This window comes from Triturus cristatus, chromosome 3_2, assembly GCF_964204655.1.
Source record: "Triturus cristatus chromosome 3_2, aTriCri1.1, whole genome shotgun sequence".
NCBI classification, from domain to species: domain Eukaryota; kingdom Metazoa; phylum Chordata; class Amphibia; order Caudata; family Salamandridae; genus Triturus; species Triturus cristatus.
In genome coordinates this window covers 424,113,788-424,136,228 of record NC_140584.1, presented here as the reverse complement: position 1 = coordinate 424,136,228, position 22,441 = coordinate 424,113,788, and positions in this window count along the sequence as shown.

Sequence of the window (22,441 nt, the reverse complement as noted above, 5' to 3'; positions counted from 1 at the left end):
AGAGATAGGAGGGAGCAGAACCAGGAAGAGGAAGGAAGTGAGTGGAACACAGAGGACGACAGGGAGACAAACAACCGGAAACCTGGAGAGACAACCGCGGTTCCCGAGGTAGAAGTACTGGCTGTGGTCTGCAAAGCTGAGGACGGAGCTGGGGGAGTGCCTGTGAGTCCCAGAGATGCCGCATCATAGAGGACCGAAGACGGGCAGCTGTGCTGTGCTGGACACAGCCTCTGCAAGACAAACGCTTTTGATGCCCACACCAAAGCCCAGGAGACAGGTTGTGGTCCAAGGCAAGTGACACAGAACACCTGGGCTTCTGGTGGAGCTGATGGGGGACCGGATCATAGCAGATATCTGGGGGAATAGAAACCTCTGCATGTGAGCAAAAGGCAGTGGGAGAAGAGAAAATCTCCTTACAACAAAGGTTGAGGCCACAGCTTCCCCACCCTGCACCCCTTTGTCTGGTGAAGGTGGCACTCGGTGTAACCCCTGGAAAGAATGACCCATTTTCTAATTCCTTGTTTCTTTGCGTTCTTTTTTTTGTCTTCTTTCACTCAACGGGGGAGTCCCGGGCGGCCTGGACGAAGTGACGCTTCGTAAAAGGAAAGGAGACCAGTCACCAAAAATGAAACCCGTTGAGAGACTGTATGGGTCTTTTCACCCCTGTACCTTGTTACTTGTATAACCCTTGAGAGTAATAAAATTACATAATATCCACCAGCACAGTGCGTCCTGTCGGTCCCTCCACTACTATAGTGAGTAACTAAAAGGCTGTCTAAAGGGGAGCGGTTGTACTCCTGCCAATCCCCTCGCTTCCTTGATGCAGTTTGCTGGTGCCCCTAACCTCCTCGGGCCACCACAAGTAAAAACAAATATGCAAATACAGAAGCCCTCCAGGGCATTATGAGGAGCTTCTTCTGGAGCAGGCAAATATATTTTTTGTGGCTTCACTGCTGCTTGTGGTGAAGCCTCGATGCCTCGCGATGTATGGCGTGGGAAGTTGTGAACTTTCTTTTGAGGTTTTTTATGGGATTTCTTGGTCTGACCCAATTACCCCCATGCGTCTACTTTGTTGGGGCCAGGAAGTCCACCCTTGGCTGCAACTCCCACCTCCCCAAGTGGGCAGCACTCTTTTGTGGGCTTGGACAGGCCCATCCCTGGTACAGTGTGACATCTGACTGATTGATGCTGATCCTTCCACCCCACCCCTTTCCTCCTCAGGAGCTGAATGTAGCACTGTTATATGCTCCCTTTGTGTGGAGAGGCCGTTGCTCCTGCTGCTGGAGAGAAATTTAATGAACCTGGCATAGCAGGCTGACAAAAGGCCTGGGAGCTGATCATGAGACAGAGAAATATGACAATTCTGGATGAACCATTTTTTGTACAGATATCTTTGAGGAACTTGCAGATGTAATTTTCCCACACAGGTTACATCCCATTTTAGTCCCATGGCCTTTTTAGGCCAAAGGGAAGCAAAACTGCACATTATACAGCAGTTTTTTCCCTATGTGTATAAATGTCTCTACAGACCAAACAGTAAATCACACTTACTTTCCCTATTAGTGCACACTAACATTATAAGGCCTACCACAGGTCAATATCCCCTCTGTGCCAGGCAACCTGTATGCAGTTACTGGGCTGCCCACAACAGTAGTCTCACAAGCGCAGCCCACACATGTGCAACTAGCCAAGTGCACCTTAAACTTGCTGCATCGCAGCAACCTTATCTTAAAAGGTGGATATTGGCTGTAAATATTCACAACCCGTTTGCCACGTGATTACTGTGGGTGAGACACGTAATGAGACTCACCCACAGTAAAAAGTTCAAAACCAGGTCATCCAACAAGCAAAACAATTCAGGTGTACTGAATGGGTGGAGCCCAATTGCTGCACTTTCTGTTTGCTAGGTATTGTCTAGAAGGAACCAACTCTGAAGGGCAAGTTCACTCATGCTGTGAGGTATTCACAGGTCTCAGGGCAAGGCATTGCTACTGACACTCAAAAGTCTTTTTGGAGCATCCTATCAGATTCTTGTGCTTCATTTACTTCTCATCAGAATTTCACCTCAAAAACAATCCCGGTGGCTGTCTTTCATCTTCATTTGTGGCTATGTCATTGGCAGCCTGCCATCCTTTCTACCCCAGCCTGTCGACCCACTAACAAGACTACCAGCTAACAGGTGGTTCGTCCCAGGCTGCTGCACCATTATCTGTAACCACTAGACAGCCTTACTTTGCTGACTCATGAAAGGACAACTCCTACCACCTAGGGTGAGACGGGATGTTGCAAAACATTTCCCTCAGCTGATACCTAATTTTCTTGAAAATTATGCAAAATATGCATGTTACATGAAATGCACTGACAAGTATCTTGCGAGAAAATTAAACTTTAGAGCATTCCTTGCCTACAAAAATCAGTTGAGATGCAGTTGGGATACTTATTTGAGCAGAAGATGTTTTGCAGCCATGGCACATCAGTCCCCTGTGAAACATTCTGCAAATCAAAAAGATTGAACATGCATGATGAACATTTTTACCAGTCCTACTAACAACATTGCTTAGTTCCCAGAACTCCCACAACTTTACCATGGGCCCTAACTGGCTTCCAACAACACTAAATTACCTGGGTGTAAGTGCACTCTAGAACTGGCACGCTTGCCCCACAAGGCATGGTCTATATAGTTAGTAGTTATCTGCTTGCGCTAACCATTGCCTTTCTCCAAGGGATAGTGAATAAGAGTGTTTGTTCATTGTACATGGTTTATATTTTTATCTACAGGAGCAGTGTGGTTTATGGTATTCTACTTTGCCAGTTTTATTTCCGTACACATGTATCAACAGTCCTGCCAGGTCCAAGTACCAATGTTTTACATCCTTGTAGGAAAATGCCTCTTTTGACATGGTTAGCCCCCAACTTTTTGCCTGCAGTCTGATGTGATTTCAAACTGTAGGTGCACTGGGTCCCTGCTGACCAGATTCCCAGTGCCAGATTTCCTTCCCCAAAAACTGTAAAGCAATTGGCACAACTCCTGTTTCTCCTGTAAGCCCCAGTAAATGGTACCTCTGGTACCCAGGGCATGGGGACAGAAGACGGTCCCCTAGGAACCTCTCACCCAGACCAGGCGTGCTGCTATCACAGGCTGTGTGTCCAGGTGCAGGACAAACCAAAGAATTGACATGGCACCCAGCCCTGGGTGCCATGCCAACCTTACACTGCATATGATATAGGTAAGTCATCCCTAGGGCAGGCTTTCAACACCTAAGGTAGGATGCACTATATCCTATGTGAGGGCATATCCACATGACCAGATATGCCCCTACAATGTCCAGTCCATTATGGGTGTTATAAGTGAACAGAGAAGCCATAAAGAGGACTTGGGCTTGATACTTGTCAGCACTAGTTTTCTAACTCCATTATGGCTTTACTGATTTCTAAAATGTTTGGTACCAAACATCTTGTCTTGATAAATCCTTGTTGATGCCAGTATTAGATTTATTAATAAATTCACCAGACATGTTTGTGGACCCCTGGGTAGAGAGCCAGAGCTCTCTGGATCCATAGACAATGCTTGCTCTGGGCAGAGGAGGTCACACCTTCCCCCATCGGGATCTGCATCGGCCGAAGTGGGAACTTCAAGGACATGTCTCCTTTCAACATTGCCCCCAGCTCTCTCCTGGTATAAGGAGATGGTGACCCCCAAGTCTTGCTCCACTTTTGGGGGAGGACTGGCAGCAAAATGGGGTAAAGTAGGAGGTTGGTCTACCTTCCCCTAGACCACCCCTCAGTTGGGGCAGGCGAGGTAGACCCCACTTTTCACTATCCGCCATCTTAAGGATGGGGATAGTAGCCTATTAGGAGTCAGGGTATGACCCCCCACCTGGTGTGAATATGACGAGGGTGTAGGCATCATACAGGTAGGCAGGCCATTGACTACCATCTAGCCCCCTCTGAAAACACCACTAAATTTAGTATTTAGTCGGCTCCCCAAGAACCTGACTCCAGATTCAACGGACGAAAAGAAGAAGATAGAATAAGACCACTGACGAACCAGGAACTGAGCCCTGCTGCATTAGAAACCGGCATAAACCCTTCCAGCTGTAACAGACGAACCACAGTGGTTGAGGATCGGCACTTGCGTCGACATGACTCACCACTGTAAAGAAACTTAGCAGCATGCCTCCACCACCTCGAGGGATCCTCTCAGCGCAGCGGCCAACACTAGACACAGCCCTGCTCCTGAGAGCCTATACCCTCCTGCTGGTGCCCCGATGGCAGAAGCAGCATCATTGCCATGACCGCCACTCCCCAGTGACGGTCTGCCCTGCAACACACCTGTGGCCCAACTGCTGCCGGAGAACTCCAACATACAGCGCCCATGACTTCGGGTACTCCTGCTCCAGGTGCATCTTGGCTCGTGCTGTATCTGAGTCCTGGGCCACCAAAGATCCTCATCCAGCCAGTGAGGAAGACCTCCAAACTTCGCAGGTAGCGTTGTGCACCGAAATTCCCCGGCATAGTACGCCTTCCAGTGACTGCAAAGCTAAATGCATTGGCTGTACTCCACCATCCAAGATTACACCTTCATCCCAATAATCGCGACCATGACCGCTGAGGTTGGCGGTGCTTCCATAGAACTACAGTGACTTGCTGCCAGCGACCATCATGTTAACTGTGTTGGCAGTCGACAGAGCTCCATTAAAGCTATACTTATCCTGGGCATCCTCCACTGACCGTGATGGCAAATATTTGATGGTATCGACCGCCATGTGCCTAGATACTGAAACTACTGCATACTTTGAACTGCATTGCCCTTTTATTCTGAATACCACAGTCTAAAAAGTGCTTTTTTTAAAACTGTACAAAGTATATCTCAGATTTGAAGTCTTGCTTCTCAAACCACATATAAAGAAACATGTTATTTTTATACAAAATTGGTCTCACATTTATTCTTGAGTGAGTGTCTCATTTATTGCCTCTGTGAGTATAACACATGATTAACACTGTCCTCTGATAAGCCATACTGGAAGCCCACACTACCACAAAAATAGAGTTAGTATCATCTTCTTTCTGCCTCTATCTTCCTCTGGGAATATCTTGCACTCTCTCCATAGTGCACCTCATTTTAGTACACTGAACAGAGAGGCTGTATCTTACAACCCTGATGGTTGAAATCTTAAAGTGGTGCGCACTCACACACACCCTTTTCCAGGGTGGAGTTCCCTGCTCAAAGTTCCTTGGAGGCACTTAATTTCACACCAACTCCTTTCAATATCCCTACCTTCCTAGATCAGTCACTGTAAGTTGGTTGGTGAGAGAGGGGTGTTACTTCCCTTCAGCACTAAAAATCAGGCTTAAATTTCTTCTATGATGGTGCCAACATGGCATGCTTAGACAAATAATGTGCTATCCAAAAGCATGTGGTGTTTAGACAGAAGCCCTTAAACACAAGGACATCCTCCTTTGGAAATATTTGAAATTACACACACTTTTCTTCTTTTTCAAATTAAATTAATGGATGTAAGAAACAATTGCTGATGTTCTCCAAACTTTTCAAATAAGTGATATCACAGCCTGTTGTGCGGTAGATTGTAGTGGTGTATGGTGGGCTGGATTCAGTAGAGAAGAGTGGGGTAGATTGAAGTGGAGTGGGGTAGTTTGGAGTGGAGCAGATTGGAACGTGTTGGGGCAGACTATAGTGGTTTGGAGTTGTATAGATTGGAGGGGAGTGAAGTAGATTGTAGTGGGCAGATTGTAGTGGGTTGGGGTATATTGTAGTGGGGTGGAGTGGGGTAAGGTATATTGTAGTGGAGTGGGGTAGATTGGAGTGGAATGGGGTGGGGTAGATGGGAGTAGTAGTGGAGTAGAATTGGGTGGATTGTGGTAGGTAGGAGTAGATTTGGTTGGATTGCAGTAGATAGGAGTGCCGTAGATTGGGGGAGATTAGGGGAGAGTGGAGTGAGGTATATTGGGGTAGATTGGAATGTGGTGGATTGCGGAAGAGTGGAGTGTGGTGGATTGGGGTTGATTGGAGTGTAGTGGGGTACTTGGAGTGGGGTAGATTGGGTGGATTATAGATGGGTAGATTTGAATGGAATGGGTTAGGTTGGAATGGAGTGGGGTAGATTGGAGTGGAGTGTCAGAAGTAGGGTAGATTGGTTGGATAAGAGTAGGGTAGATTGGAATGGAGTGGGGTAGATTGTGGTAGAGTGGAGTGGGGTAGACTGGGTTATATTGGAGTGGTCATTTTAAAGTGGAGTAGTTTGAAGTGGGGTTGATTGTAGTAGAGTATGGTAGGTTGGAGTGGAGTAGGATAGAGTGGAGTAGATTGGTGTGAAGTAAATTGGAGTGGAGTAAATTAAGTTAGACTGGAGTGGTGTGGAAATATGGATTTTTATGATCAGTTATGTCCCCTATCTTGGACCCCAACGGTTTCATGTATAAATCACAAGTACATGTATGTTCCCTCCAGTTCCAGTTATGAAGACGCAAACACATGTGCGTCCACCGTCAACATGTCCTCTTTCAGATCCGCCATGAATGGGCCGGATATTCTATTCCTAAGTATGAAAGGCCACCGGCTTTATATGGTTCATTTATCCCATTTTTACAGTCCAGGCGAGTAGGCCCTGATTCTGCCATTAAGCCTTTTCCTGCCTTCTGCCTCTGAAAGCTCCAGTCTGAGCTCGCATCTGTATCCATGAACTTTGTCCTACTCCCTGTGCGGCTAACGGTGCCTGACTCAACCTGTCTGCTTGCCAAAAACTGTATTTCACCTTCGAGATTATCTGCTCCGCTCCCCATCCAATGCATTCCTGTCTAGTAGTTTAAGTAAACATTCTTCCAGCTACCGAGCAAAGGGCCCGGCTTCTCTGTCTTTATGCAAGTAATTCATAGCCCTGTTACTATGGAAGATTTCTGCCCTCGCATCTAGTGTAGACACTTAGACGCTTGTACACGCACTAACAGTCAGTATAGTCAGTATAGAATAAGATTCTATTCTAAGAGACCTCTCTTTTTGGATAACATAGTTCTTTAAACATAGGATGTTAGATATGATTTGGGATTAGGTTGACATAACCCCAGACTTCTGTCTCCACATGTAGAGCTAAATGTCAAGTCCCCTTCACCCCCTAGTTGCACGTCAATCACACGTCATGCTGCTGCGCGCGCATCTCTGCCAAGTATTTCTGCTGACATTGCGAAATTCTTTCATGGAACCACCCATTTGTGACATCATAGCTAAATGACGTTCTTTTGTTACGCCTAGTTACACCCATTTTAGTTACGCATGTATGATTTTATCTCTGTTATCAACTGTTACGCCTCCTGCATCTGTTTCACTATAATGCCTCTTCTATAAATATGATTATCTGTCAATAAAGTATGGTCCTTCACTTCCTGAACCTTCGTGGTGATGGAATATGGAGTCCATCAATTCGAATTGATTTTGGAATAAAGCCCGTTCCGAACCTCTAATACCACGGATTCTGCCTCTTATTTTACTGAGCTATTATCATAGATTTTCCGCATCAAATTAAGTACCGGTAATTAAATTATTTACCACATATATGGCGCCCGAATAGGGACACTTTCTCATCTCACGCGCCGGAGGTGCGTTGCAGGCCCGGTCTCCTGTCACAGCTGGACGGACAACAACGCGTACCCACAGGATTTCCTGTATCTCCCTCCTGCCGAGCGGGGGTAACTGAGGCTGCGATCAACACCCAGACGAGGCGGTGAGAAGTGCGAAGTATCCCGACCAGAGCCTAGCTGAGAGAGCAAGATCCGAGGTATACAGAGGCCCACCAGTTTCCGAGGTTCCGAAGTTTGGAGTCGAGTCCAGTCCGGTTCAAGTCCAGTTCAGTTCAGTTCCGAGGCCTTCCGTTCCGAGCTACCCGGTGAGTACCATTGTCGGGGAGGCGTTCTGACGTGCACATAGGTTGTGCCGGTCAAGACGGGTTTGGGTACACAAATCCGGTCTGCACTGTTTCAGCAGTGTATCTGTACTGTTTAGCAGTATATCAAGTATGTCTAGTATATAATTCAGAATTACCTAGTTAGTGCCGAGTATTATGCTTAGTGACTAGTTCCCTAAATAGTCATCATTGTTGTTTATTAAATGTTAAATATTAAAATGTTTTAAATACGTTCTGCATATTGTGGTGTGAATGACTGTTCATTATTGTGTTTTGTTGTATTAAACGTGTTCAAAATTAGGTATCAGATCAGTTCTCAATATGCCGCTCTTTTCGAAATTAAGACAGATAAAAACTAGAAAAGGGGTACTAGAAGAAGCTGTTCCCATTCCTCCTAGGGACACTCCAGGGTACTTTATGTATCATAAACATGGCCTAGACGCCATATTATTTCTTGATTTATGGGTAGACTACACCAAGGAATTACCAGAAAGTCAGAGGTGGCCCGCAGCTGGGACCTGGGATGCAGATTGCATCATGAAAGTAGAGGAAGAATTATGGAAAAAGAAAGCTAGACAGTCACAGAAAGATGCCATTGAATTATGGCGTAAAGAATCATATAGACGTACAGAAAAAGCGCTCAGACAGGAAGAGAAAAGTAAGGAGAATTCAAATAAAGTTCGAGAAAATCTATTAATTGAAGAAGGTACTCGAGTAAAGTCAGAACAAATAGACAGACAAAGAAATGCCCTTATGAATGGTATGTATCCTCTTCTGGCCGAAGGGTTACCTAAGGCTACTCCGGAGATACCAAAAGACTTGCCACCCCCATTGTTTCCGATAAAAGTTCATCCCAAAGGGCATCCCAGTACCGCAGAAGATGTTTTCCTTTCTTCTTATTTAGACGACGCAGCTCCCGAGTATGCTAATACTGCACCACATAGACCGCCTGCCGAGGGGGTTCAACGCCAAGACCCTCTGTCTGTACCTCCGCAACAACAAACTCCGACACAAGTTCCGGCAAGCACATCTGTTCCTACAGCTGTACCCACACCTATGGTTGCTATATCACGTTCAACGAATCCTTTCATACCCAGCACCCCAGGTGGTGCTACGGGAGGTACAGCAAACATTTTTTCCACGCCACCCAGAGTAAATAAACTTTCCTTTCAAGAATTAGCCCACCAACGTACGCCCAAACTAGTAACTCCCGACATGCTTAAGGAACTTCTAATAGATTGTAGATATGACCCTGTGCCCGGCAAAGAGGACGAAATGCTGCTGGCATCATTACGTATCCGACGAGCTGCAATATATTTAGGGAGGCTACCAGGAATGACTACACATTTAGAAAATATATATCACTTTGTCCAGTCAGGGCGAGATTCTGAGAGTATTAATAGAGCCATGGAATACCAGAAAGTGGAGATACAGGGGGAACTGTTACGTTTCCTCATAAATTGTGTGATCAGAAATCAAGACCGACCAGGGGTAAATCCGGAAGAAATGCAAACTCTTACCACATGGAGTCGGAATATATCAGAGGGGAGACATGATAAACGATTAAGTATAATAGCTATGTGCCGAAAGATCCGCAAAGAAGTAGAACGAATACACGAAGAAAGATTAGCAGTAGACCAGCCTGAACAAACCGAAGAGGAGGAAGAATTAGAACTGCCCTCAGGACAGTTAGAAACAATGGCCTATGTAGGTAGAGGAAGATCTTGCAATAATACTAGATGCTTTACTGATCCGATACGTCCGATACGTCCAGATAATAACAGAAATTTCCAAACACCTATAATAAATATAAGGTCCCCCGAACATTCGTTCCAAGCCGCTGACAAATTACTCAGAGAACGAAGGGGTTATCATATACTCGATTCTATGGACGAACAAGAATTAGCCAGGTCAGCCGTTCACTGGGTTGACAGTCCCGGAAAATATAGTGATGATACACTAGCACACACGTTTTTAAACTTCACCCCAGATGAACAGCGTTTAGCTGGTATCTACATGATTCAACAACTCCTTATATTATATAAAAGCCAACACTCCGATCCTGGTCCCCTACCTGATATATTGACTGAATTACTCACGAATAAATGGAGAGGTTCAGGTACTGAGTTAATTAGAGAAATACTGGAATCCAGAAAACAGTACATTCTTTTTGTATGTCCCGAACATGTCTCACTGCCCATAAAAGAAAGAACGACGTATTACATGGATAGACAGAATCCCTTACGCGAAGTGCACCCGATAAAAGGTGATGACAATCAGTTTAAACGTGTGTTTGTATACGCACCCATATCTAAAATGGAACTATTAGAAATGAAGAAAGTGGTACCCAGTCATGACAAAGACCCAGCGGGTTTCCACCGTGAAATTAAAGACATGTTGCTCATGGGAGAGTATACCTATCCCGACATTATGAAAATATTGAAGGTATTAATGCCTGCGGGCATTTACGAAAAACTCAAGGAAAAGGATTGGGAGGTGGGAGACCAAAAGATAGATTGGACAGCATTAGAAAACGAAGAAAAAGCTCGAGGTCCAGGTTCAGGGCTTGGGGACAAGACCAAAACACTACCAGGTTTACTAGTACAGGTACTGCCACGTTTATTAACTACGAAAAAGGAAGACTGGGGTGCAATCTCAGCCTGTAAACAAAAGCAAGATGAAGACACTAGTGATTTCTATGCCCGATTCGAAAAATGTTTTGGTATAAATAGTGGAATAAAAGCAAGTAGCGAATCGTATCCACATCTGTTTGTGACAAAATTAGTTGAAAATTCCTTGCCCCAAGTTAAGAATAGAGTATTGAAATTCGAGAGTACCTGGCAAGGTAACACTCCGTCACAAATGTTACAAATGCTACAGTACCATCACAATAGAATTAGAGAGGAACAAGAACATGAACAAAGACGCATGAAAGACACGAAAATGAAAATGCTAGTTTCCCAGACAGTTCCAGCTGACGGTCATAAAAAGGGTATGACACAGTCCAGTGTTCCAGCAGGTCCTGTAAAAGGGACATGCAACTATTGTAAACAGCCAGGTCATTATGTACACGATTGTCCAGTTTTAAAACATAATATCGCCATAGGTAATACAAAAGAAAGACCACGGCAACTTAGACAGGATCAGAACCAACAAGGAGCCCCGCAGCATGCACAGTCCATGCCAGCTCCGCAACAATCTATGTTAGCTCCACCACCGCAGCCTATTGCTGCCACACAAACAACGACACAACAGATGTACCAGACCGCACAGTATGACTATCCTGATTATCAACGATACTCATGAAACAGCCTAGAGAGGGAAGTTGGCTTACCCCTTATCGAGGTCCCTGTAGATCAAGAAGGACCTTATGTACACAGTGAACTATTAGGCCAAGATAGAAAATTTTTACTTGATACAGGGGCAAGCCGAACAACCATAAAACGTAGTGAAGTTCCAGGGGCACCCCTCTCAGGCTCACAGAATATTTCCCTTGGCTTTTCAGGAAAACCTATCATTAACGAAGTATCACAGCCTCTTCCACTTACGATTGGTCCCTTGACACGAACTACAGATTTATTGCTTACTAAATCATGTCCAGAAAACTTGTTAGGTATAAAAACATTGAAAGCTCTAGGAGCTATAATATGTTGTTCTCCGGAAGGAGTAAGATTGTTTTTACGTGATTTCAAAGGGCACTACGTGTCCCGAGACATGGATCACCGACTGCAGACTTTACCCACACATTTATGGGCACAAGGCCCTACAGATGTTGGTTGCATGAACATTACACCATATCGAGTCACACTAAAGACAGGAGTAGTACTACCACGAATGCGACAATACAAGTTACCCCCAGATGCTATAGTGGCTTTACTGCAAATCATTGACGAGCTTATTACCCAAGGAGTGGTTGTGGAAACCGACTCCAATGTATGTAATTCCCCGATAATTCCGATTCTTAAACGAACTGATCCAAAAGCCCCGCCAGTATATCGATTGGTTATTGATCTGCGCGAATTAAATAAATGTATTGTACCACAATACCCCGTAGTCCCAGACATTTCTTCATTACTGACAGCCATTGATTCCGAAGCAACATTCTTTACTGTAATTGATCTCAAGAATGCCTTTTTCAGCGTCCCAATAGATCCGGAAAGCCAATACTTGTTCGGATTTAGTTTAAATGGACGAAGCTTTAAATTCACACGCGCACCTCAAGGATTCACAGAAAGCCCCAGCATCTATAGCCAAGCACTGAAACGAGAACTTGACAGTATCCACATGCCAGTCAACGCTGCCCTGCTTCAATATGTCGATGATCTGCTGATCACCGCTAGAAGCGAACATGAATGTGAAAAAGCCTCACTGACGGTTTTACAATTTTTGGCCGAAAAGGGGCACAAGGTGTCCCCTTCTAAGCTGCAATTCTGTGTCCAGCGAGTTGTTTACCTTGGGCACTCGCTGTCCAAGGAGGGAAGGCAGCTTACACCAGATCGCATCCAGTTAATTGCTAACATGCCAATACCCAAGACACAAAAGGAGGTGCGGGCTTTTATAGGCCTCACTTCATATTGTAGGCAGTGGATCCCTCAGTATGCATTTCTAGCAAAACCACTCATTCAGTTGACAACACAGGAGGCAGCCACATCGACTGTCCTCCCTTGGACTCAGGAACATACACAAGCTTTTGAAAGCCTAAAGAAAGCTTTATGTCAAGCACCTGTTTTAGCAACACCATGTTACAATAAACAGTTTACACTCTTTGTTACAGAACGCGAAGGTACTGCCTTGTCAGTACTCACTCAGGAACAAGCAGGATCACACAAACCATGTGCTTATTTTTCTAGTACATTAGATCCCGTAGCTCAGGCTCTGCCTGCGTGCATGAAATCAGTGGCAGCGACAGCTTTAGCAATCAGACAAAGCGATGCCATAGTGTTAGGACATCCATTGACAGTACAAGTACCACATGCAGTAGAGGTTCTCTTGAACCGAACGCAAACACAACACTTGACTATAGCAAGACTCACCGGTTACGAATTAACATTGTTTCAGCCACACATAGAAATCAGACGTTGTAGTACATTGAATCCTGCCACACTGTTACCAGTAAACGGAACAGACCCACTAGCACATGATTGTATTGAAGTTATTACTATCACGACGAAACCCAGACAAGACTTGACAGACGTCCCATTGTCAGACCCAGACCTGACGTTGTATGTAGATGGTTCATGTATGAGAACAAGTACAGGAGAGTTAGTGGCCGCGTATGCAGTCACAACAGACACAGAAGTTATTGAAACAAATTGCATAAATACCTTGTCAGCTCAAGCAGCAGAGCTCATCGCTCTGACACAAGCCTGTATTCAAGCTACGAATAAAAAAGTCAACATATACACTGATTCACGTTATGCATTCGGAGTTGTACATGACTTCGGCGTGCTGTGGCGAGAGAGAGGTTATTTAACTTCTCACGGTGCTCACATTCAGCACGGACCCCTCATTCATGCCTTATTAGATGCAATACATCTACCCACTGCAATATCAATTATGAAATGTAAAGCTCATACGAAAGTTACTGATATCATTTCCCAAGGCAATGACCTAGCTGACAGAACAGCTAAACAGACTGCTCAAACTCACACATCTGACATGACAAAGACAATAGTTCCGACACCAACACATTGCATGATGGTTAAGGATCCCGCTCTTGACGTAATTGACATACAGACACATGCTACACCAGATGAAATAAAGAAATGGACTGAATTAGGAGGGATCCAAACGGATCAAGGATGGATAACCGCAATGGACCGCACTCCGCTAGCTCCTCCTCCGGGTCGCCCCAAGGGAAGCTGGTACATGAAGTTCTTGAGTGGTTCACCCCAGTGGGTGCAAGTAAGTACTTGTTGAACTGATGATCTCTGATGGAGTTCTTGAGTGGTTCACCCCAGTGGGTGCAAGTAAGTACTTGTTGAACTGATGATCTCTAGACCCGATACATGTCCCGGGTTTTAAAATATCGCCCGAGACATGGCTCGGGTTTCGGGATAACTTCCCTCCTCAGTAGAGAAAATAGTTAGGGGTGGAAGAGGGGGCCGCCAAGCAACCGTCAAGGGCCTCAGTGCCCGCACAGGCACGCAGGTGCGTCGTCCAGGAGCTCGTCAGCTCAAAGCTCGAGGGAGCCATTTTTATAAACAACCGCAATGGACCGCACTCCGCTAGCTCCTCCTCCGGGTCGCCCCAAGGGAAGCTGGTACATGAAGTTCTTGAGTGGTTCACCCCAGTGGGTGCAAGTAAGTACTTGTTGAACTGATGATCTCTGATGGAGTTCTTGAGTGGTTCACCCCAGTGGGTGCAAGTAAGTACTTGTTGAACTGATGATCTCTAGACCCGATACATGTCCCGGGTTTTAAAATATCGCCCGAGACATGGCTCGGGTTTCGGGATAACTTCCCTCCTCAGTAGAGAAAATAGTTAGGGGTGGAAGAGGGGGCCGCCAAGCAACCGTCAAGGGCCTCAGTGCCCGCACAGGCACGCAGGTGCGTCGTCCAGGAGCTCGTCAGCTCAAAGCTCGAGGGAGCCATTTTTATAAACAACCGCAATGGACCGCACTCCGCTAGCTCCTCCTCCGGGTCGCCCCAAGGGAAGCTGGTACATGAAGTTCTTGAGTGGTTCACCCCAGTGGGTGCAAGTAAGTACTTGTTGAACTGATGATCTCTGATGGAGTTCTTGAGTGGTTCACCCCAGTGGGTGCAAGTAAGTACTTGTTGAACTGATGATCTCTAGACCCGATACATGTCCCGGGTTTTAAAATATCGCCCGAGACATGGCTCGGGTTTCGGGATAACTTCCCTCCTCAGTAGAGAAAATAGTTAGGGGTGGAAGAGGGGGCCGCCAAGCAACCGTCAAGGGCCTCAGTGCCCGCACAGGCACGCAGGTGCGTCGTCCAGGAGCTCGTCAGCTCAAAGCTCGAGGGAGCCATTTTTATAAACAACCGCAATGGACCGCACTCTGCTAGCTCCTCCTCCGGGTCGCCCCAAGGGAAGCTGGTACATGAAGTTCTTGAGTGGTTCACCCCAGTGGGTGCAAGTAAGTACTTGTTGAACTGATGATCTCTGATGGAGTTCTTGAGTGGTTCACCCCAGTGGGTGCAAGTAAGTACTTGTTGAACTGATGATCTCTAGACCCGATACATGTCCCGGGTTTTAAAATATTGCCCGAGACATGGCTCGGGTTTCGGGATAACTTCCCTCCTCAGTAGAGAAAATAGTTAGGGGTGGAAGAGGGGGCCGCCAAGCAACCGTCAAGGGCCTCAGTGCCCGCACAGGCACGCAGGTGCGTCGTCCAGGAGCTCGTCAGCTCAAAGCTCGAGGGAGCCATTTTTATAAACAACCGCAATGGACCGCACTCCGCTAGCTCCTCCTCCGGGTCGCCCCAAGGGAAGCTGGTACATGAAGTTCTTGAGTGGTTCACCCCAGTGGGTGCAAGTAAGTACTTGTTAAACTGATGATCTCTGATGGAGTTCTTGAGTGGTTCACCCCAGTGGGTGCAAGTAAGTACTTGTTGAACTGATGATCTCTAGACCCGATACATGTCCCGGGTTTTAAAATATCGCCCGAGACATGGCTCGGGTTTCGGGATAACTTCCCTCCTCAGTAGAGAAAATAGTTAGGGGTGGAAGAGGGGGCCGCCAAGCAACCGTCAAGGGCCTCAGTGCCCGCACAGGCACGCAGGTGCGTCGTCCAGGAGCTCGTCAGCTCAAAGCTCGAGGGAGCCATTTTTATAAACAACCGCAATGGACCGCACTCCGCTAGCTCCTCCTCCGGGTCGCCCCAAGGGAAGCTGGTGCATGAAGTTCTTGAGTGGTTCACCCCAGTGGGTGCAAGTAAGTACTTGTTGAACTGATGATCTCTGATGGAGTTCTTGAGTGGTTCACCCCAGTGGGTGCAAGTAAGTACTTGTTGAACTGATGATCTCTAGACCCGATACATGTCCCGGGTTTTAAAATATCGCCCGAGACATGGCTCGGGTTTCGGGATAACTTCCCTCCTCAGTAGAGAAAATAGTTAGGGGTGGAAGAGGGGGCCGCCAAGCAACCGTCAAGGGCCTCAGTGCCCGCACAGGCACGCAGGTGCGTCGTCCAGGAGCTCGTCAGCTCAAAGCTCGAGGGAGCCATTTTTATAAACAACCACAATGGACCGCACTCCGCTAGCTCCTCCTCCGGGTCGCCCCAAGGGAAGCTGGTACATGAAGTTCTTGAGTGGTTCACCCCAGTGGGTGCAAGTAAGTACTTGTTGAACTGATGATCTCTGATGGAGTTCTTGAGTGGTTCACCCCAGTGGGTGCAAGTAAGTACTTGTTGAACTGATGATCTCTAGACCCGATACATGTCCCGGGTTTTAAAATATCGCCCGAGACATGGCTCGGGTTTCGGGATAACTTCCCTCCTCAGTAGAGAAAATAGTTAGGGGTGGAAGAGGGGGCCGCCAAGCAACCGTCAAGGGCCTCAGTGCCCGCACAGGCACGCAGGTGCGTCGTCCAGGAGCTCGTCAGCTCAAAGCTCGAGGGAGCCATTTTTATAAACAACCGCAATGGACCGCACTCCGCTAGCTCCTCCTCCGGGTCGCCCCAAGGGAAGCTGGTACATGAAGTTCTTGAGTGGTTCACCCCAGTGGGTGCAAGTAAGTACTTGTTGAACTGATGATCTCTGATGGAGTTCTTGAGTGGTTCACCCCAGTGGGTGCAAGTAAGTACTTGTTGAACTGATGATCTCTAGACCCGATACATGTCCCGGGTTTTAAAATATCGCCCGAGACATGGCTCGGGTTTCGGGATAACTTCCCTCCTCAGTAGAGAAAATAGTTAGGGGTGGAAGAGGGGGCCGCCAAGCAACCGTCAAGGGCCTCAGTGCCCGCACAGGCACGCAGGTGCGTCGTCCAGGAGCTCGTCAGCTCAAAGCTCGAGGGAGCCATTTTTATAAACAACCGCAATGGACCGCACTCCGCTAGCTCCTCCTCCGGGTCGCCCCAAGGGAAGCTGGTACATGAAGTTCTTGAGTGGTTCACCCCAGTGGGTGCAAGTAAGTACTTGTTGAACTGATGATCTCTGATGGAGTTCTTGAGTGGTTCACCCCAGTGGGTGCAAGTAAGTACTTGTTGAACTGATGATCTCTAGACCCGATACATGTCCCGGGTTTTAAAATATCGCCCGAGACATGGCTCGGGTTTCGGGATAACTTCCCTCCTCAGTAGAGAAAATAGTTAGGGGTGGAAGAGGGGGCCGCCAAGCAACCGTCAAGGGCCTCAGTGCCCGCACAGGCACGCAGGTGCGTCGTCCAGGAGCTCGTCAGCTCAAAGCTCGAGGGAGCCATTTTTATAAACAACCGCAATGGACCGCACTCCGCTAGCTCCTCCTCCGGGTCGCCCCAAGGGAAGCTGGTACATGAAGTTCTTGAGTGGTTCACCCCAGTGGGTGCAAGTAAGTACTTGTTGAACTGATGATCTCTGATGGAGTTCTTGAGTGGTTCACCCCAGTGGGTGCAAGTAAGTACTTGTTGAACTGATGATCTCTAGACCCGATACATGTCCCGGGTTTTAAAATATCGCCCGAGACATGGCTCGGGTTTCGGGATAACTTCCCTCCTCAGTAGAGAAAATAGTTAGGGGTGGAAGAGGGGGCCGCCAAGCAACCGTCAAGGGCCTCAGTGCCCGCACAGGCACGCAGGTGCGTCGTCCAGGAGCTCGTCAGCTCAAAGCTCGAGGGAGCCATTTTTATAAACAACCGCAATGGACCGCACTCCGCTAGCTCCTCCTCCGGGTCGCCCCAAGGGAAGCTGGTACATGAAGTTCTTGAGTGGTTCACCCCAGTGGGTGCAAGTAAGTACTTGTTGAACTGATGATCTCTGATGGAGTTCTTGAGTGGTTCACCCCAGTGGGTGCAAGTAAGTACTTGTTGAACTGATGATCTCTAGACCCGATACATGTCCCGGGTTTTAAAATATCGCCCGAGACATGGCTCGGGTTTCGGGATAACTTCCCTCCTCAGTAGAGAAAATAGTTAGGGGTGGAAGAGGGGGCCGCCAAGCAACCGTCAAGGGCCTCAGTGCCCGCACAGGCTTCATTTACCACAGTCCTTTGGGGCAACTTGCTGGTGTGACGAGCAGTGTGCGACCAATTTGTGTACAAATTATTACGGCTTCCTTGAGCTAACGGGCTGACGAGCCTTGGATCTGCACCTGCGCGCCATGAGAGGTACTTGACCTGTTTTTAATTACATTTTGGCAGTCCACACGGCACCCCTTTACACTGTCCTACTCCCTGCTGACGAGAGGCAACTACCTCGAAACACGTGTCCAGGGATGGCTAAATGCAACACATACTGTTCTCTTTACACATCGTGGCATAGGCGTACCCGCCGTCGCCACTTCATTTACCACAGTCCTTTGGGGCAACTTGCTGGTGTGACGAGCAGTGTGCGACCAATTTGTGTACGGATCAAGGATGGATGACGAAGGAAAAATCTGTATGGTTCCTTCCTGATTCTATGGTTCAAGTTATCATTAATACAATACATAGTCCAGCACACCTAGGAGAAAAAGCTATGCTAGACAGCATTCAACACATTTGGTTTAACAAACATTTACGAGCAGCAGCTAAACAAAAAGTTCGTACCTGTATGATCTGTTGTCAGTTTAACCCAGGTAAAAGCATTCCCGTAGAACAGGGTGGATTTCAGCCTCCTGAGCACCCTTTTGAAGTCCTCCAGATGGATTATATCCAGATGGAACGATGTCGAGGATTCAAATATGTTCTTGTAGTTGTCTGTGCTCTTTCCCGTTGGACAGAAGCATACCCGGTTTCAGATTACACTGCCTCGACTACTGCCAAACAGTTGGTTCGAGAATTCTTCCCACGGTACGGTTTACCACGTGTTGTCTACTCAGATAACGGCCAGCCGTTCTCATCCGAACTAATGAAACACGTTTCACTTTTGTTAGGCTATCAATGGAGATTTCACTGTGTCCGACACCCCGAGGCAGCAGGTCTCGTGGAACGACATAATCAAACCCTGAAAATTAGATTGTCCAAAATATGTAGAGAGAAAGGTGTCGACTGGGTAGTAGCCTTACCAGTTGCACTCTTTTACATGAGAATGGTAGCGCACTCTCGAACAGGGCTATCCCCTTATGAGGTGATCTTCGGTAGACCACCAAATATGTGGGGGACGCCTATACCACGCAAAATAACTGATGTTGACTGTAATATGCTGACAGATTACTTGGCTTCCTTGATGTCTGCACTACAATCTTGTCGTTCACAGGTAGCTGCAGCCTTTCCCGACAACACCGAGGTGAAACCCCATGACGTAGTTCCCGGGGACCTGGTGTTAGTGAGGAATTTTGACCGAAAGACTCAGCTGGATCCTAGGTGGAAATCGCCTCAACTCGTACTGCTCACCACGAGGACAGCCGTGAAAATCGAAGGCCGCAAAGGCTGGATACATTCAAGTCATATCAAGAAATTTCATGGACTACCGTCCGATGTAAACGACACACCTCGCGTGTCTTCACCGATTGACTCAAAGCTTCCTTTGGTTGAACTGAGTGACAAGGAACTATATAAACTAAAACTACGGTCTAACAAGTCAGACAATTTGATTGTTTAAGTCCTCTCCAAGGTGAATCGGTCGAATTTGTCTCTGACATGTATTCCCTAGACCTGAATAGAGAAAGAAACCGAAAGATGCAATTGAAACAACATGCGTACTGTAAATCACTGCGTAGTCATTGCACAGTGACGTTATTAATTTTGTTTTTCTTAAGTCTTTTAATAATCGCTGCAAGTATATTGTTGCACATATATTATCCTATTTCTAAACATGTTTACAATGTTACTGCTGAACATTCTTTTAGTGAATTACCCCTGCATGAGTTGTCCTATAGATTTGCGCTGCGCAATAACACTTTTATTAGTATGTTACATCATTCCCATCAGGCTAGCAATGCTACAAATTGTTGGATATGTGGCCGACTCCCTCCCTATCAGAACTATAAGGGAATTCTGCCTCTCTTTCCATATCCGTTCACACACAATGGCTCCTGTGGAGCATGGTTTAGTTTAATTAATTCCCTAGATTCGAATTCCGCAGTTTATCAAGACAACTGGGTATGGGGAAACCTGAACTTAGTTTTGCTTAAAGTCTGCTACCCTAACAAGGAGGGACTTCCCAAAAGAACAGGAACTGATCTAGAAAATGAAGTATATGGATTAGGTAATTTTACGCTTAATCTCATGATCCTGAATGTCGAATCCGAAGCTGCACCAATTTTGCCCGCTATGTCTGTATTTCCAGTTAAAGGTGAATTGTGTGTAAGGAAGAATGGTTCCATGCATATGGGCCATAGTAAGTGCACCACTGTAATAGAATTCAGTGATCAAGGCAAGTCTACATTTAGAGCTTCTCACCATTCCTACTTCGTATGTGGTCAGACTGCATATACACGTTTGCCTCTAGATTGGGATGGTACCTGTTACATTGGATTCCTTTTGCCACCTGTTTTCTTAGCTCCTCCTGATTATCACAGAAATACTCATTTAGTACACAATAGACAACGGAGAGATCTCCCAATAGTCGACTACACTGAGACAGCATGGGAAAAATACACAGATTTCAATAAAGGTCTCTTTCCCTATATAGGTACAGTTACTAATAGTAAGCTGATACGTAGATTAACCAGAACCCTTGAAGCAGTAGTGAACGAAACTATTTCCGCCTTAGGCAATTTAACAGAAGAGCAGTCTGCTATGCGGATTGTTGTGCTTCAAAATCGCCTTGTCCTTGACGTCATCCTGGCCGATAGGGGCGGAGCTTGTAGGGTCATCGGATCGAGTTGTTGCATTTTCATACCAGAAAATTCGCCATCTGTATATAAAGCCATAACTCGCCTTCATAAGATTGTAAGCCAGATACACCAGAATCCAGGCACCTGGACTTGGTCCGGTTGGTTTTGGGGTGTATTGTCAGCCTGGGGATGGAGGGTCCTATCCTTCCTAGGTATTGGCTTTCTCATATTATTCAGTTGCTGCTTATGCCTACAATGTGGACCAGCGATTTGTGGTCTGTGTGCCACATCGTGTATTCCACCACCAAGATTTCATTTATCCCGGAAGAAGAAAGAAGAACAAATGATGCTATATGAACAGATCAACGGATTGATGAAGATTGATATCTCTTAAGGGCAAGTAGGGGACAAGGAGGGAATGTGGAAATATGGATTTTTATGATCAGTTATGTCCCCTATCTTGGACCCCAACGGTTTCATGTATAAATCACAAGTACATGTATGTTCCCTCCAGTTCCAGTTATGAAGACGCAAACACATGTGCGTCCACCGTCAACATGTCCTCTTTCAGATCCGCCATGAATGGGCCGGATATTCTATTCCTAAGTATGAAAGGCCACCGGCTTTATATGGTTCATTTATCCCATTTTTACAGTCCAGGCGAGTAGGCCCTGATTCTGCCATTAAGCCTTTTCCTGCCTTCTGCCTCTGAAAGCTCCAGTCTGAGCTCGCATCTGTATCCATGAACTTTGTCCTACTCCCTGTGCGGCTAACGGTGCCTGACTCAACCTGTCTGCTTGCCAAAAACTGTATTTCACCTTCGAGATTATCTGCTCCGCTCCCCATCCAATGCATTCCTGTCTAGTAGTTTAAGTAAACATTCTTCCAGCTACCGAGCAAAGGGCCCGGCTTCTCTGTCTTTATGCAAGTAATTCATAGCCCTGTTACTATGGAAGATTTCTGCCCTCGCATCTAGTGTAGACACTTAGACGCTTGTACACGCACTAACAGTCAGTATAGTCAGTATAGAATAAGATTCTATTCTAAGAGACCTCTCTTTTTGGATAACATAGTTCTTTAAACATAGGATGTTAGATATGATTTGGGATTAGGTTGACATAACCCCAGACTTCTGTCTCCACATGTAGAGCTAAATGTCAAGTCCCCTTCACCCCCTAGTTGCACGTCAATCACACGTCATGCTGCTGCGCGCGCATCTCTGCCAAGTATTTCTGCTGACATTGCGAAATTCTTTCATGGAACCACCCATTTGTGACATCATAGCTAAATGACGTTCTTTTGTTATGCCTAGTTACACCCATTTTAGTTACGCATGTATGATTTTATCTCTGTTATCAACTGTTACGCCTCCTGCATCTGTTTCACTATAATGCCTCTTCTATAAATATGATTATCTGTCAATAAAGTATGGTCCTTCACTTCCTGAACCTTCGTGGTGATGGAATATGGAGTCCATCAATTCGAATTGATTTTGGAATAAAGCCCGTTCCGAACCTCTAATACCACGGATTCTGCCTCTTATTTTACTGAGCTGTTATCATAGATTTTCCGCATCAAATTAAGTACCGGTAATTAAATTATTTACCACAGTGGGGTAGATTGAGGAGGAGTGGGTTAGACTGGAGTAGAGTGCAGCAGATTGGAGTGGGATAGA